The 17,306-nt window shown below is 47.9% G+C and overlaps 1 pseudogene; it reads left to right on the top strand.

Annotated features, from left to right (window-relative positions):
- Window positions 1–13,404: 13,404 nt before the first annotated feature.
- On the top strand, window positions 13,405–15,855 carry LOC113566962 (annotated as a pseudogene).
- The last annotated feature ends 1,451 nt before the right edge of the window (window positions 15,856–17,306 follow it).

A 17,306-nucleotide genomic window follows, 5' to 3' on the forward strand; every position in this document is an offset into this window, starting at 1 on the left:
CGACTACCCACACACTAGACTGATAAGAGTAATTATCAATGATGTTCGGCTGTATCAAGTATTACGCTGTGCTAGTCTGAGTACCTCAGACTACTCAAGACTACCTTACTCAACACAATTGTTTTTATAATCGGCTGGTGGTTCTAGATAGAACAGATGGCAGATGGCGAAACGCCACCAATCGAATTAGCATTAGCATAGGAAGCGTTGTGGGTCCGAGACAGCCCGAGTGCGTTAGAGCTGCTCGGGGACGCTGTTAAGCCGAGTCCGAGAGATAGCGACATAAGGAGACGAAATAATTCCACTGCATGCGCATATGCGGTAGCAAATGATCTTTGCAGTGCAAACGACAACACCAAAATGCATTTCCTTTGGACCGCACCACTGGCAATAATTTAAAATATTTAAGCTGCTTGATCTGACATACTCCCCCCGTTGGAAGCCTGACTTTCAACAGCAACAGCATTTGGCAGTAGGCACAGCTTGTTGACGGCGCGCTTTGTGATTCCAGATGACGTCTTCAGCACAGCAACTCGGGAAACGCCATCTCGTCCAGGCAAAAGCTCGACCACTCTCGCCAGTGGTCACTTCATGGGAGGAAGATTCTCATCCTTGACAAGAACCAAATCGGCGACAGCTAAACTAGGCTTCACAGTGCGCCACTTTGAGCGCTGCTGCAGTGACGATATGTACTCCTCCTTCCACCGGGACCAAAAGAGCTGCTGCAGGTACGAAACGCGCTGCCAGCCGTCCAGGCGATCGAAGTTTAGCTGCGTGACGTCAGGCTCAGCGAACGAAGCAGGAGGGCCACCATTCAAGAAATGCGCTGGAGTTAGAACGTCTAGATCGGCAGGGCTCTCTGAAATTGAAACTAAAGGTCTTGAATTAATCACTGCCGTGATGTGGCACAACCGCGTCCGCAGCTCGTCAAATCCAAGAACCGAGTTGCCTATCGCACGGTAGAAGTGGTACTTGGCCGTCTTCACTGCAGCCTCCCATAGACCACCAAAATGAGGGGAGCGCGGAGGAATGAAATGCCAGTCTATAGCCTCGACCAAGCAAAAATCCAGCAGCGCCTTCTGATGGTCATCGCTGAGGACCAGGCGCTTTAATTCCATCAGCTCATTCTTAGCGCCGACAAAATTGGTTGCGTTGTCTGACCAAATTTGCCGCGGCTTTCGTCTAGTACATATGAAGTGCCTTAGTCCATGTAGAAAAGCAACTGTGGATAAGTCCTTTATAAGCTCCAGATGAACAGCCTTGGTAGCGGAACAAATGAAGATGCAGATGTAGCACTTGATTGGAGCCTTGTTGCGTGCCTCCGGTTTGTAGAAAAACGGCCCACAGAAGTCCACGCCTGTGATCTCAAAGGCATGAGAACCATCGAGCCGCTCCTTTGGAAGATCCGCCATAATATGCTCCAATACCCTGGGCTTCAGTCGAAAGCATCTTACGCACTTGTTTACTGCCTTGTTTACCGTCTTCCTCCCCCCAATAGGCCAATATTGGGAACGAATTAGTCCAAGCAAAGCTCGAGGACCAGCGTGCAGATTCCGCTCATGAAAATGGGAGATTATTGCAAGAGTCAGTGGATGGCTGCTGGGCAAGATGATTGGATGACGGCCATCAAATTCCAACGAAGAGCTTTTCAGTCGAACATCTACCCTGAGAAGTCCAAACTGATCCATGAATGGCGATAACGATGCGATTGAGCTCGATGAGGAGACTGCTCCCCTTGCCCGCAGAGACTTCATGTCCTCCCATAGATGAGTACGCTGGACTAGTCGTAGCAATACCTGGGTTCCATGTTCAATGTCTGCGACAGTGAGACCGGGGCGCCGAATTCGGTTGCAAAACTTGTGAATGTATCCGAAAACGCGTTGCAAAGAAGCAAATGAATTCGCATACTTGGAATTAGCAATAATGTCCATGTAGGGCGATTTGAGCAGAAGAGCCTTCCGACGAAGTTCAAGGGCTGGCTTATCAGGTAGCACAGTGGGTGGCCAGTCATCTGAGGAGCCGCAAAGAAATGGAGGACCATGAGCCCAAAGAGGTGACTCATTCAGCTCAGTCGGATGAGCCCCTCGAGACAGAATGTCGGCTGGGTTTAAAGCTGTGGGAACATAGCGCCATTCCATTTTTTCGGTCATTTCCTGAATCGTTGACACTCTATTTGCAACAAAAATATTAAATCTTGACGGCTCGTCCCGAATCCAAGAGAGCGCAACGGCAGAATCACACCAACAGTAACACCTTCCCTTGAATACATTCATTCCAGCTATCTCAGATATGAGCCTAGCCAGCAACTCCGCTCCACAAAGCTCCAACTTTGGTACTGTAAGTGTCTTCAAAGGAGCCACACGAGATTTGGCACACAGTAAGTGACTGCTGGAATGCTGACCCTAGGACATGACAAAAATGCATGCACCATAAGCCTCGTTGCTGGCATCGCAAAATCCGTGAATTTCCAGCGTAGAGTCTGGAAGGACTACAAGCCGAGGAAATTCAAGTCGACGAATCTGACCAAACCTGGTGCATATTTCCTGCCACTCGGTGTTCAGTGCGACTGGAAGGCTTTCATCCTAGGACAACTTCTCTTGGCACAAACGCTGGAGAAAGATTTTGGATTTAGTAATTACGGGACCAGCTAGTCCGAGAGGATCGTAGAATCGCGCTATGGATGACAAAACAGAGCGCTAGCAGGAATTCAAAGAAGATTGAAGGGCCGAGAGCGAAAATAATAGTAGATCAGAAACCGGATCCCACGCAAGTCCTAAAGTTTTAGTCACATGGCTGCCATCGTCGCAAAGAGTAACACGAGCAATAGATAACTTATGGATAACTTATGTGGTTGATGACACTGGTTGAGATGGCAATTAGTTTAGATCTTTGAATGCTATATTAGTTGGTGATTGCACTGATAGATTATTTATTGCACAATCACGTCGGGGTCACCAAATGTTAAGCTATTAGGCGTTTTTAATAACTGTTGCAATTTGAAGTTAATGAAAGTCGAGAGGCTGTTATAATTCACAATTTATTTGCATATGTAAACCTACTTATCGCGTATGTACATATGGCAATGATTGGGCGAACGATTGATGCGAGGATGTTAATCTAATAGCTGCGACGATTAGCTCAAAACTGCCCATGCAAGGGCTGAAGGGCCAATCTGCCGGGCCCTATGCAGCAAGCTTAGACGCGAGCGAGAGCGTATGATAGCCCGAGAGCGTTAGAGCTGCTCGGGGACGCTGTTAAGCCGAGTCCGAGAGATTGCGACATAAGGAGACGAAAGAATTCCGCTGCATGCGCATATGCGGTAGCAAATGATCTTTGCAGTGGGGGCATTGGAAACGACAAAACCAAAATGCATTTCCTTTGGGCCGCACCACTGGCAATAATTTAAAATATTTAAGCTGCTTGACCCGACATAAATAATTCGACGATATATTATAAAGTTTTGTTTTGTATATTTCCAAAATAAAACGAGGGGGAACGTTGTGAGTTGCTGCGGACACCGCAACTCTACAGCTATACCCGATACTAAGTCAGTATGGCTCTCCTCCGGCAGACGCCGCTACAAACAAGTAAGAAGGCACGGGTTGGGTCTTGTACTGGTATGCTAATATGCTTTATTGGTATCTTAAGTCTATCCTACGCTATTCCGACTCCGGTGCTGGTTCTCCTCCTGGTTCTCCTCTGTGGTTCGATGAGCGTGTCGCTCCCTGGGCTCCCCACGGCGTCGCCAAGCGTGGCACCGCCGGCTCTACTGACTGGGGCTAGCGATTCTTGGCACGTGGCCCAAATCCGCCTCTCAGTCAGGCGCCTGACGCGTTCGCTCTCACTCGACTCACTTGGCTTTTCGGCCCGAGGGTGCCTCACTCCTGGTGGGATGCGCTTCAAGCGTGGCACCGTTGGTTCAAGGGATTGGGGTCTTTCGCTCTTGGCTGCACGCTCGAGTCCGCCTCTCAATCCTCACACAACGCGTTCGCTTTCTAAAGTTCTTTTCCCTTCGCTTGGTCTCACTCTTGTGGCTCACTATTCACTTCACTCTTGCTAGCTCCGTTTGCTGACTCTCCCCGTTCCTGGTCGCGGCCCTCCTCTTATAGGCTCGCTTCTGCGTCGGCGCCGCCGATGCCGCCTGGCGCTAACGGCACTTTCCGCCATGCGGTGCCCGTATTTTTCCATCGGCGTTCCTTCATTCCCTTGTCGCTTTCCAACGGGACCTGGCTGGTGGCGTGATCTCATGACCATATTTGGTCATGCGCTGGGCCACTGCCGGCCCGATCCCGTCATCCCGCTGCTCTCTCTCCAGGGGTCCTCCCCTCTCATCTTGGTTCCCCGGGAGAGCTCTCCTCGGGAATTCGCCGCCTCCGGATATCCCCGGATAACGGCCGTTAGCGCTTAACCCTATACTGCCCCCTACTTGTGGGAATACCTTTCCTCACACTTCCCCCTTTCTTTTATTGGCGGAAAACCCCGGTTTTCCGCGTCCCAGGTTTGCTTTGTTCTCGACCCGGGTGCTTCTTTTGCTTCTTTTGCCCCGCCCGATATAGGGTATGGTCGCTATTCTGACCTACTCGATATGACACAGCGTTGCCCTTACGCTCCACTCGATAAAGCGTAAGGTCGTTTTTGTGATCTACTCGATATGTCGCAGCGTGCGTATTCTACTTCCGGATCGCGAATTCCTCAATGGACTGGAAACGTACTATTTTCTCGCGATGCCGGGTGTTTTCTTTGTTTTTCTTGTGCGCGTCTGGTTTTCCTGGTTTCCTGGTTTTCTGGCCCTCTGGATGCTTCGGGTAAGTTTTCCTCCCGCTTTCACGCCTTCCGCCGCCTTCATTCAAGCTTTACCGATCATTTCTAGCGATGCCCCGCTGTTCCTCTGATGCAAGGTATGACCCTGTTTTTATACCCGATACTCAAAATGAGTATTGGGGTATATTAGATTTGTGGTAAAAGTGGATGTGTGTAACGTCCAGAAGGATTCGTTTCCGACCCCATAAAGTATATCAGCATCAATAGCCGAGTCGATTGAGTCATGTCTGTCTGTCCATCTGTCCGTCTGTCCGTCCGTCCGTCTGTCCGTCTGTCCGTCCGTCCGTCTGTCCGTCTGTCCGTCCCCTTCAGCGCCTAATGCTCAAAGACTATAAGAGCCAGAGCAACGATGTTTTGGATCCAGACTTCTGTGATATGTCACTGCTACAAAAATATTTCAAAACTTTGCCCCGCCCACTTCCGCCCCCACAAAGGGCGAAAATCTGTGGCATCCACAATTTTAAAGATACGAGAAAACCAAAAACGCAGAATCGTAGAGAATACCCATATCTTTCAGACTGCAGAATCTGAATTGGATCGTATCATTATTATAGCCAGCATCAAGAAAACAATTTCATTTTTTCTCGCCCTGTCTCTCTCTAACACACACGTAGCATAGGCGGCTTTGCTTAGAGTAAAACATTAGCGCCTAGCAGGATCAGTTTAATGTCGGAAGGAATCTGGATGAACCTGAAAAGCCTAAGGAAGAAGCCACAACGACTGTTTCAGAATAGTTAAATGTAAGATGCTAATAGTCGTGTTTTGTCTTTCCCATATTTAGATCCAGTATGGTTTTCTTGTATTCAATGACTTTTCGCCGACCAGACATGTTTAAGTTTGCTATTAAGTTAAGACTTTGAAGCCACTTGAGATATTAGATCTAACAAATAACTATTCGACAAGCGCTTTACTCACAAATTCAACTAATAAACGAGGGGGAACGTTGTGAGTTGCTGCGGACACCGCAACTCTACATTTATTCCCGATACTTAGTCAGTATGGCTCTCCTCCGGCAGAGGCCGCTAATACTAAACGACACGACAAAGAGTGCGTGCGAGAGAGACAGAAAATCAGTCAGAGCGTGACGTCGGGCGCTGCGTAGCCACTGCAAATTGATTTCTTGCTTTTGGCTACAAAAATGATCCGATCTGATCCAGATTCAGCGATCTGATAGATATGGTCACTATCCATGATTCTGCGTTTTTAGTTTTCTCGAATGTGCAATATTGTGAATGCAACAGATTTTCGTCCTTTGTGGGGGCGGAAGGAGGTGGGGCGAAATTCTGAAATATAGGTTTTATAGTGAGAAAAATTTGGTTACTCTAGACTTAATTGTCTCTGAGATTTGTGGATACCACAGATTTTCGCCCTTTGGGAGGGCAGAAGTGGGCGGGGCAAAGTTTTGAAATATTTTTGTAGCAGTGACATATCACAGAAGTCTGGATCCAAAATATCGTTGCTATAACTAGCTGTATATAGGACGGACAGACAGACAGGGCTCAATAGATTCGGATATTGATGCTGATCAAGAATATATATACTTTATGGGGTCGGAAACGATTCCTTCTGGACGTTACACACATCCACTTTTACCACAAATCTAATATACCCCAATACTCATTTTGAGTAGCGGTTATAAAAATTATACTCTTCCAAGTAATCTCTTCCATTGTCTATACTTATTGTATTCTTTGTTCTCGTACTATAATTATCATGTCAGAACACGATCGGCAACTAAAACCGAAAATAAATTGGTTGATTATTTACATAGAACATATTTTATACGAAATTATACGTAAGCGCCAGAGGTTGTATCGCAGTCGATGACTGCAGTAGGGATTTTCTCCGTTTTGTTTTTTTTTTGCATCTGTTTGCAAAATGAGTATTGGGGTATATTAGATTTTTGGTAAAAGTGGATGTGTGTAACGTCCAGAAGGAATCGTTTCCGACGCCATAAAGTATATATATTCTTGATCAGCATCAATAGCCGAGTCGATTGAGCCCTGTCTGTCTGTCCGTCCGTCCATCCGTCCGTCCGTCTGTCCGTCCTCTTCAGCGCCTAGTGCTCAAAGACTATAAGAGCTGCTGTGGCGCTACAGACTGTAATCACAAATGGGAATATCAATAGCCGGGCGAAAGGGCTGCACACGAGTATGTCCACTTCCGGGCCGAGTCTTATGCCGACGCCTCCCTTGGCCCCCTTCGCACAGGTAGTCTTGACCCTGTTTACATATCGGGGCTTGCTCGGGTTGCCCGTGTGGCAAGGGATTGAAATCGGAGGCGTACCCCAACCAGCGCCCAAAAGAGCCCTGAAAATGGATGCTTCTACGGATTCTGGATCAGGTATAATGGGTCGTGGATCGTGGATGATGACGCTTTTGTTGTGTTGTTTTGATCACTGAATCAATAAGAGTACAGTGAATATTTAATGATTCATTTGTTGCCGCTTCTGGTGGATTCCGTGCCTCCGAAGTGCGTATGCGGGGGCCTGCAATTGGTGGCAACAAAGGCCCCACGGCTGCCACAATCGCTGCTGCAGCGGAAATGTTTTGCTGCTGCTGCATGCTCTCCTCCTCCGATTATTATTGAATAAATTGCAGAACAAATATGCAGCGAAATAAAAATAATAATAAATGCAATAACGGGGATGAACGATGAGCAATTGGACTCCCGTCCAAACGGAACGGATCGTAATATGCATAAACGATATATCTGATCGACTGGAAACTCTTGTTTGAATTTGACTTTGAATTTCGAATATTTCGGCATATATTTTCATTGCGTCCAAAAACGGAGAGACGATTCCGTGCATTACGATTCTGGCATCAACGAAAATAGATGCCCAAATGGAAGTGCAAACATCTCTGAGGGGAGGAGTGGAGTGTCGGGCGTGTGGACGTTTGTCTTCTGTCAGTGTGTGATTGGATACTGCTTGCTGCTTTCTGCTCGATGGCTTCCCCCTAGATCACGAGGTGCAGGCGTATCTGGAACACCAGCTCCTCGACGGTCTTCTTCAGGAGCGCCGCCAAAGACAGGATGAATCCCAGGAGGCTGAGGGAGAACAGCCAGGGAGTGGTCATGAGCACGGCAAAGAAGACGAGCGTCTCGTCGCCCCGGGCATTGGCCATGCGCCACAGCAACTGGCGCTGGATGGTGCGCAGCTTGAACTTGCTGTTCCACAATCGGAGGCGCATCGAGCCGACGGTTTCGTTGACGACCACAGTCTTCTCGACCAGCCAGAACACCGCGCAGCACAGCATCTGCATCACCAGCAGCACGACCTTGACCACAGCGGTCTCCAAGAGGAGGTGGTACAAGGCCACCATGCGCTGACTGTGCTCCGGCTGCATTGTGGAGAGCACGACTGCGCCGAGGGACTCCAGCGGAGAGACCCTGGGGGAAGGGCCGTCGGAGAGCTCCTCCCACTCCGAGTCCGACTCGGTGCGCTCTATCGAGCTGAACTCGCTCTGGCCCTGACAGGAGCACGACTCCTCCTCTTGGTCCTCCTCGGTGGGCATCGAGTAGTCGCCCTCGTAGTCGCCGTCGTAGCGGCCGTCGGAGTACTCTTTGTGCGGGCCGTCGTAGTAGTCTCCGCGGCTGTCCGGAGAAGCGCCGGCTGTCCAGAGGGAGCTCAACACGGGCGGTGGTCCCATCGATGCCATCTGTGGCACAGCATTGAATCTGCAGGGGAGCCGGGGGTAAGTTATGTCCTAGGGGGAAGGGGAGTCTGAGCTGCTGCCGCTCACCCATCTGAATCACCCATCGGAGGGAAGGTGGGGGGGTGTGCGCGACCTATTGGACCCATTGGGCGCGAAAGCAGAAGACTAGTGTGGATTTGGCCTAGGAAGGGCATCGCATTGAGTCCATTCTTGTCGCCGGAACCTTCGGGGGGGACCTGCAGCTCCGGCTGCTGCTGCTGATGCTGGTCGGTAAAGTCGAAGGATCCCATGGATCCGAAAATACCCCGCGAAAGGGTGAATGGGGAACGTGGATTATTAATAGTTGGATTCATCTTATTCCAGCACCTGTGAGGAAATATTCGTTCATGGGCTTTGTTTTGTATTTGAATTTTTATTTACTTTATGTTCCCTGTACTTTCGATATTTGTACTGAATGATTCCCAGAGCCAGTTCTGAACGGCTCCAAGTGATAGTTCAGGGCCCACTTCGATGTTGTGTTCCTAACAGATTCTCCCTTCTTTTCAGGTCTCCCCACCCCACCCCACAACGCCGCAAAAATATTTCAAAACTTCGCGCCGCCCACTTCCGCCCCACAAAGAACGAAAATCTGTGGCATCCACGTTTTTAAAGATACGATAAAACCAAAAAAGGCAGAATCGTAGAGGATGTTTATATGTTCTAGAATGTAAAATCTCAACCAGATCGTATAATTATTATAGCCAGAATCAAGAATACAATTTTATTTTTCCTCGCTCTGTCTCTCTCAAAAACACAGGTTTCATGGTCGGTTTTGCCAGTTGCAAAATATGAGTTCAAGGATCTCAGAACCTATAAGAGCCAGAGCAACCAAATTTGGTATCCATACTCCTGTGATATCGGACCTTGACTGTTTCGTGTCCAAATTTCGGCACACCCCCTTCCGCCCCCGCAAAGGACGAAAATCCACAAATCTCAGAGACTATTATCGCTAGAGTAACAAAATTTGGTATCCGCACTTCTGTTAGATCTCACTATAAAACCTATATTTCAGAATTTCTCCCCACCCCCTTCCGCACCCACAAAGGACGAAAATCTGTTATATTCACAATATTGCACATTCGAGAAAACTAAAAACGCAGAATCATAGATAGTGACCATATCTATCAGATCGCTGAATCTGGATCAGATCGGATCATTTTTGTAGCCAAAAGCAAGAAATCAATTTGCAGTGGCTATTGGGGTATTGGGGGTATTGGGGTATATTAGATTTTTGGTATAAGTGGATGTGTGTAACGTCCAGAAGGAATCGTTTCCGACGCCATAAAGTATATATATTCTTGATCAGCATCAATAGCCGAGTCGATTGAGCCCTGTCTGTCTGTCCGTCCGTCCATCCGTCCGTCCGTCTGTCCGTCCTCTTCAGCGCCTAGTGCTCAAAGACTATAAGAGCTGCTGTGGCGCTACAGACTGTAATCACAAATGGGAATATCAATAGCCGGGCGAAAGGGCTGCACACGAGTATGTCCACTTCCGGGCCGAGTCTTATGCCGACGCCTCCCTTGGCCCCCTTCGCACAGGTAGTCTTGACCCTGTTTACATATCGGGGCTTGCTCGGGTTGCCCGTGTGGCAAGGGATTGAAATCGGAGGCGTACCCCAACCAGCGCCCAAAAGAGCCCTGAAAATGGATGCTTCTACGGATTCTGGATCAGGTATAATGGGTCGTGGATCGTGGATGATGACGCTTTTGTTGTGTTGTTTTGATCACTGAATCAATAAGAGTACAGTGAATATTTAATGATTCATTTGTTGCCGCTTCTGGTGGATTCCGTGCCTCCGAAGTGCGTATGCGGGGGCCTGCAATTGGTGGCAACAAAGGCCCCACGGCTGCCACAATCGCTGCTGCAGCGGAAATGTTTTGCTGCTGCTGCATGCTCTCCTCCTCCGATTATTATTGAATAAATTGCAGAACAAATATGCAGCGAAATAAAAATAATAATAAATGCAATAACGGGGATGAACGATGAGCAATTGGACTCCCGTCCAAACGGAACGGATCGTAATATGCATAAACGATATATCTGATCGACTGGAAACTCTTGTTTGAATTTGACTTTGAATTTCGAATATTTCGGCATATATTTTCATTGCGTCCAAAAACGGAGAGACGATTCCGTGCATTACGATTCTGGCATCAACGAAAATAGATGCCCAAATGGAAAGTGCAAACATCTCTGAGGGGAGGAGTGGAGTGTCGGGCGTGTGGACGTTTGTCTTCTGTCAGTGTGTGATTGGATACTGCTTGCTGCTTTCTGCTCGATGGCTTCCCCCTAGATCACGAGGTGCAGGCGTATCTGGAACACCAGCTCCTCGACGGTCTTCTTCAGGAGCGCCGCCAAAGACAGGATGAATCCCAGGAGGCTGAGGGAGAACAGCCAGGGAGTGGTCATGAGCACGGCAAAGAAGACGAGCGTCTCGTCGCCCCGGGCATTGGCCATGCGCCACAGCAACTGGCGCTGGATGGTGCGCAGCTTGAACTTGCTGTTCCACAATCGGAGGCGCATCGAGCCGACGGTTTCGTTGACGACCACAGTCTTCTCGACCAGCCAGAACACCGCGCAGCACAGCATCTGCATCACCAGCAGCACGACCTTGACCACAGCGGTCTCCAAGAGGAGGTGGTACAAGGCCACCATGCGCTGACTGTGCTCCGGCTGCATTGTGGAGAGCACGACTGCGCCGAGGGACTCCAGCGGAGAGACCCTGGGGGAAGGGCCGTCGGAGAGCTCCTCCCACTCCGAGTCCGACTCGGTGCGCTCTATCGAGCTGAACTCGCTCTGGCCCTGACAGGAGCACGACTCCTCCTCTTGGTCCTCCTCGGTGGGCATCGAGTAGTCGCCCTCGTAGTCGCCGTCGTAGCGGCCGTCGGAGTACTCTTTGTGCGGGCCGTCGTAGTAGTCTCCGCGGCTGTCCGGAGAAGCGCCGGCTGTCCAGAGGGAGCTCAACACGGGCGGTGGTCCCATCGATGCCATCTGTGGCACAGCATTGAATCTGCAGGGGAGCCGGGGGTAAGTTATGTCCTAGGGGGAAGGGGAGTCTGAGCTGCTGCCGCTCACCCATCTGAATCACCCATCGGAGGGAAGGTGGGGGGGTGTGCGCGACCTATTGGACCCATTGGGCGCGAAAGCAGAAGACTAGTGTGGATTTGGCCTAGGAAGGGCATCGCATTGAGTCCATTCTTGTCGCCGGAACCTTCGGGGGGGACCTGCAGCTCCGGCTGCTGCTGCTGATGCTGGTCGGTAAAGTCGAAGGATCCCATGGATCCGAAAATACCCCGCGAAAGGGTGAATGGGGAACGTGGATTATTAATAGTTGGATTCATCTTATTCCAGCACCTGTGAGGAAATATTCGTTCATGGGCTTTGTTTTGTATTTGAATTTTTATTTACTTTATGTTCCCTGTACTTTCGATATTTGTACTGAATGATTCCCAGAGCCAGTTCTGAACGGCTCCAAGTGATAGTTCAGGGCCCACTTCGATGTTGTGTTCCTAACAGATTCTCCCTTCTTTTCAGGTCTCCCCACCCCACCCCACAACGCCGCAAAAATATTTCAAAACTTCGCGCCGCCCACTTCCGCCCCACAAAGAACGAAAATCTGTGGCATCCACGTTTTTAAAGATACGATAAAACCAAAAAAGGCAGAATCGTAGAGGATGTTTATATGTTCTAGAATGTAAAATCTCAACCAGATCGTATAATTATTATAGCCAGAATCAAGAATACAATTTTATTTTTCCTCGCTCTGTCTCTCTCAAAAACACAGGTTTCATGGTCGGTTTTGCCAGTTGCAAAATATGAGTTCAAGGATCTCAGAACCTATAAGAGCCAGAGCAACCAAATTTGGTATCCATACTCCTGTGATATCGGACCTTGACTGTTTCGTGTCCAAATTTCGGCACACCCCCTTCCGCCCCCGCAAAGGACGAAAATCCACAAATCTCAGAGACTATTATCGCTAGAGTAACAAAATTTGGTATCCGCACTTCTGTTAGATCTCACTATAAAACCTATATTTCAGAATTTCTCCCCACCCCCTTCCGCACCCACAAAGGACGAAAATCTGTTATATTCACAATATTGCACATTCGAGAAAACTAAAAACGCAGAATCATAGATAGTGACCATATCTATCAGATCGCTGAATCTGGATCAGATCGGATCATTTTTGTAGCCAAAAGCAAGAAATCAATTTGCAGTGGCTACGCAGCGCCCGACGTCACGCTCTGACTGATTTTCTGTCTCTCTCGCACGCACTCTTTGTCGTGTCGTTTAATATTAGCGGCCTCTGCCGGAGGAGAGCCATACTGACTAAGTATCGGGTATAAATGTAGAGTTGCGGTGTCCGCAGCAACTCACAACGTTCCCCCTCGTTTTAAATTTGGTTGTTGCGGGGAGGCGGAATCTCTTCACGAACTCTCGCCATTTTGCTGCTACTTGTCATGAGAATTGGAAAAAACATTGAAACAAAGAAAGGATCTGCCACCACTAATGGTAATAATTGCACATTGGCTATCATTAAGCAATGATCAGAATTATAGAAAAAATTGTCTACATCCATGTTTAGCTAAACTTTAGTTTTCTCCGTTTTTTTCTTACTCACTCATATTAAAACCAAATTTAATCCATCAAAAGTCAATAATCGTTTGATTACCTGGGAAAAGATTATAGATAAATGATCTTGTGACTACATAGAATTTAGACGGATTGCTCCTTATCGGTGATGTTTGACTGAATTAAGCATTTTGGCTGATATACTCGACTCGAGAGCTGACACACTGATAATGTTATCTCCAGATTTCCCTCAAAACATTCCTATAAAATCACAGTCAAAAGGTGCAATGCCTTCAATCGAAAAAGTATTAGCATGGTGAACGTTTTAAGCAGTCTACTTGTCTGCGGACTGGTACTTGTCAGTGCCGCACAACTGAAAGACGGAGATGTCCTGCAAGATTACCAGCGTTTAAAAAGTCTCCGCCCGCTGGGAAGTTTACCGAAAACTTCCGTATGAATTGCTCCCGGACTTGGATCTTTTCCACCCCCGAATACCCAGTCAGGAGGATCTGTTGTGTTTCGCGGACATCGCTCAGTTCATGCAGGCGCTCACTACTGGAAAATTATGGGCCCTTAAGAGTAAGTAAATAATGAAAATTATATTCAAGTCAATGAGAACTGAAGTTGACGAATTTTGTGAGCAGTGATCGATGCTTGGGGCTCCATTCCCTCAGGAGTGCTGTCCGGCAATGTCTACCATCTGGGTAACTTCGATGAGTCAAGATCAGCGAGGAGATCACCAGTAGTCACAGCATACATGGAAAGTACTGTTTTCTAATTGTACCCGCCGTATCCATTTCGATCAAGATCGCATCTTGCTTTCCGGCTTCCTGCTCTGCGGCACATATGGATACGTTTCTGGAGCAGTTAATGCAGAATTTGTTGAACTCAAGCAGCACAAATATAAAATTTAGCGAGGCCAGCTATCAGACAAGTGAATCGAAACCTTGGGATGGAATGACCATTTTCACAGTGTAAGTTAGACCTTATCATAATCAATTTCTGTGACTCATACTATGGATTGCAGTGTACTTCTTGGCTTGATGGGTACTATCGTGGGTCTATGCACGCTCTACGACTACTTTCTGTGCCAGGATCAGAGTGAGGACCGGAGAGAACGGAATGATTTACAGAATGATTTAACTCGTATTTTGCCTACCAGGTAGTATCTCTGTGACTGTGAAGATGTGCTCGGCACGGTCAAGTTCCCGTGCCATCTTCCGCATTGTCGACAGCAAATCGAATCCGAACGTGATCAGTTGTCTTGATGGAATCCGCTGCATGTCCCTATTCTGTGTTGTTTTGTTTCTCCAAATATAAATACCTTCAATATGATTTCGGTTTTAGTGGCCTCATGCTTGTATGTGCAAAAACCATTCAGCTCTGTTTTTTTGTTTGCTAGTGGGTCGCGGAATCCTTTTCCAGCTTTATTCTCCACGGATTTTTTTCGGTTGATTCCTTTTTCTTTATTGCTGGCCTACTAGTGGCTACGGTTGCTCTTCGCTCAATGGATAAGTAAGTGTTTGAGATATTTTGTATCCATCGAGAATTATTGCCAATTTTCTTACAGATCCAAAGGAAAACTGAATGTGCCGCTTATGTATCTTCATCGTATTATACGGATCGTGCCGATACTTGCAATAGCAATCCTAGTTTACATAAAGCTGACGCCCATTGTTTCTGGGGGACCTTATTTTAAAGGTGGATTCCATGGTACAGCCGCCTATGAAAAGGGCTGGTTCTGGACGCTGCTCTTCGTGCAGAATTATGCTACAAGCAATATTGTAAGTCATAGATCTACTCTTATTACCATTTGTACGATAATCGTTTTCAGTGCCTGGATCACACATGGTACTGGGCAGTGGATATGCAGCTTTATATAATCTCTCCGCTTCTGCTGATTGCACTGTATAAGTGGGGCAAAAAGGCAGCAGCTGGCATCGCGGTTCTTGTTCTCCTACTATCGTCCTGCCTCTTTGCCACGATGATAGTCAACAAATACTCATTGCTCTTCAAGTAGGTCCACGATGCTTCTGTTTGTCGTTGGAGTTCTTCAACCCCATTTAATTGCAGGAATGGAACCGAAGGAGATGCCGGAAGGAAACTGTATTCTGCCACACATACTCATTCGGCACCTTGGCTGATTCTTTTTGGATATTTTCTTCACCTGAATTGTAGGAAGAAGTTCCAAATAAGCCGGATTTTGGTATGGTCTGGATGGGTTCTTAGTCTGGCCATGATCTTCACCTCGATGTTTGCCCTGTACCCTGCGACCCAATGGAGTGCTCCACCCCTGTCCACCCTCAAGGAGTTTCTGTACTACACGCTTACCAGAGTGGGCTGGCCCTTAGCCCTGTGTTGGATCGTCTTTGCCTGCATGCAGGGCCATGGCGGTCTGGCCAACAGTTTCCTATCCTCGCCATTGTGGCAGCCTCTCTCGAGACTCTCCTATTCCGTGTACATCTGACACCTTTTCGTACAGGAAGTCAACAGTAGAAGCGTTCGTACTAATACTTATTTCTCGGACAAATTGTAGTAGGTTTTGTTTCTAGTAGTTGATGGTTGCTTATTTTTAACTAACCTCATTGATGATTTTCAGATGCAGAAATTTTGGTCTGACTTTGGGATCACTATTTTCATTTCGTATCTGCTTTACGTTGTCATTGAGGCTCCTTTTGGCGGACTCGATAATCTTCTACGATCCCGGGAGAAAAGTGTTTTTGAAGCCCCAAGCTCCAAGCGAACAAAAGCAATCCTCAGTTGATGTCCAGCAGGGCCAGTTGAATGCCGGAAGTAATCTGGTTGAGTCCGACGTGCCTAAATAAGAAGCCACAGAGACTACTCCAGAATAGTTATAGATGTAAATATCAATATGGGTTTTTTTTCACTCTTATGTAGACATTTTGTAGATTACAAAACCACATAAAAAAGATGTGAGCTTCCGACTACCCACACACTAGACTGATAAGAGTAATTATCAATGATGTTCGGCTGTATCAAGTATTACGCTGTGCTAGTCTGAGTACCTCAGACTACTCAAGACTACCTTACTCAACACAATTGTTTTTATAATCGGCTGGTGGTTCTAGATAGAACAGATGGCAGATGGCGAAACGCCACCAATCGAATTAGCATTAGCATAGGAAGCGTTGTGGGTCCGAGACAGCCCGAGTGCGTTAGAGCTGCTCGGGGACGCTGTTAAGCCGAGTCCGAGAGATAGCGACATAAGGAGACGAAATAATTCCACTGCATGCGCATATGCGGTAGCAAATGATCTTTGCAGTGCAAACGACAACACCAAAATGCATTTCCTTTGGACCGCACCACTGGCAATAATTTAAAATATTTAAGCTGCTTGATCTGACATACTCCCCCCGTTGGAAGCCTGACTTTCAACAGCAACAGCATTTGGCAGTAGGCACAGCTTGTTGACGGCGCGCTTTGTGATTCCAGATGACGTCTTCAGCACAGCAACTCGGGAAACGCCATCTCGTCCAGGCAAAAGCTCGACCACTCTCGCCAGTGGTCACTTCATGGGAGGAAGATTCTCATCCTTGACAAGAACCAAATCGGCGACAGCTAAACTAGGCTTCACAGTGCGCCACTTTGAGCGCTGCTGCAGTGACGATATGTACTCCTCCTTCCACCGGGACCAAAAGAGCTGCTGCAGGTACGAAACGCGCTGCCAGCCCGTCCAGGCGATCGAAGTTTTAGCTGCGTGACGTCAGGCTCAGCGAACGAAGCAGGAGGGCCACCATTCAAGAAATGCGCTGGAGTTAGAACGTCTAGATCGGCAGGGCTCTCTGAAATTGAAACTAAAGGTCTTGAATTAATCACTGCCGTGATGTGGCACAACCGCCGTCCGCAGCTCGTCAATCCAAGAACCGAGTTGCCCTATCGCACGGTTAGAAGTGGTTACTTTGGCCGTCTTCACTGCAGCCTCCCATAGACCACCAAAATGAGGGGAGCGCGGAGGAATGAAATGCCAGTCTATAGCCTCGACCAAGCAAAAATCCAGGCAGCGCCTTCTGATGGTCATCGCTGAGGACCAGGCGCTTTAATTCCATCAGCTCATCTTAGCGCCGACAAAATTGGTTGCGTTGTCTGACCAAATTTGCCGCGGTCTTTCGTCTAGTACATATGAGTGCCTTAGTCCATGTAGAAAAGCAACTGTGGATAGTCCTTTATAAGCTCCAGATGAACAGCCTTGGTAGC

Source organism: Drosophila persimilis, unplaced genomic scaffold, assembly GCF_003286085.1.
Source record: "Drosophila persimilis strain 14011-0111.01,24,50 unplaced genomic scaffold, DperRS2 tig00001410-arrow-arrow-pilon, whole genome shotgun sequence".
In the NCBI taxonomy this organism is placed as follows: Eukaryota; Metazoa; Arthropoda; class Insecta; order Diptera; family Drosophilidae; genus Drosophila; species Drosophila persimilis.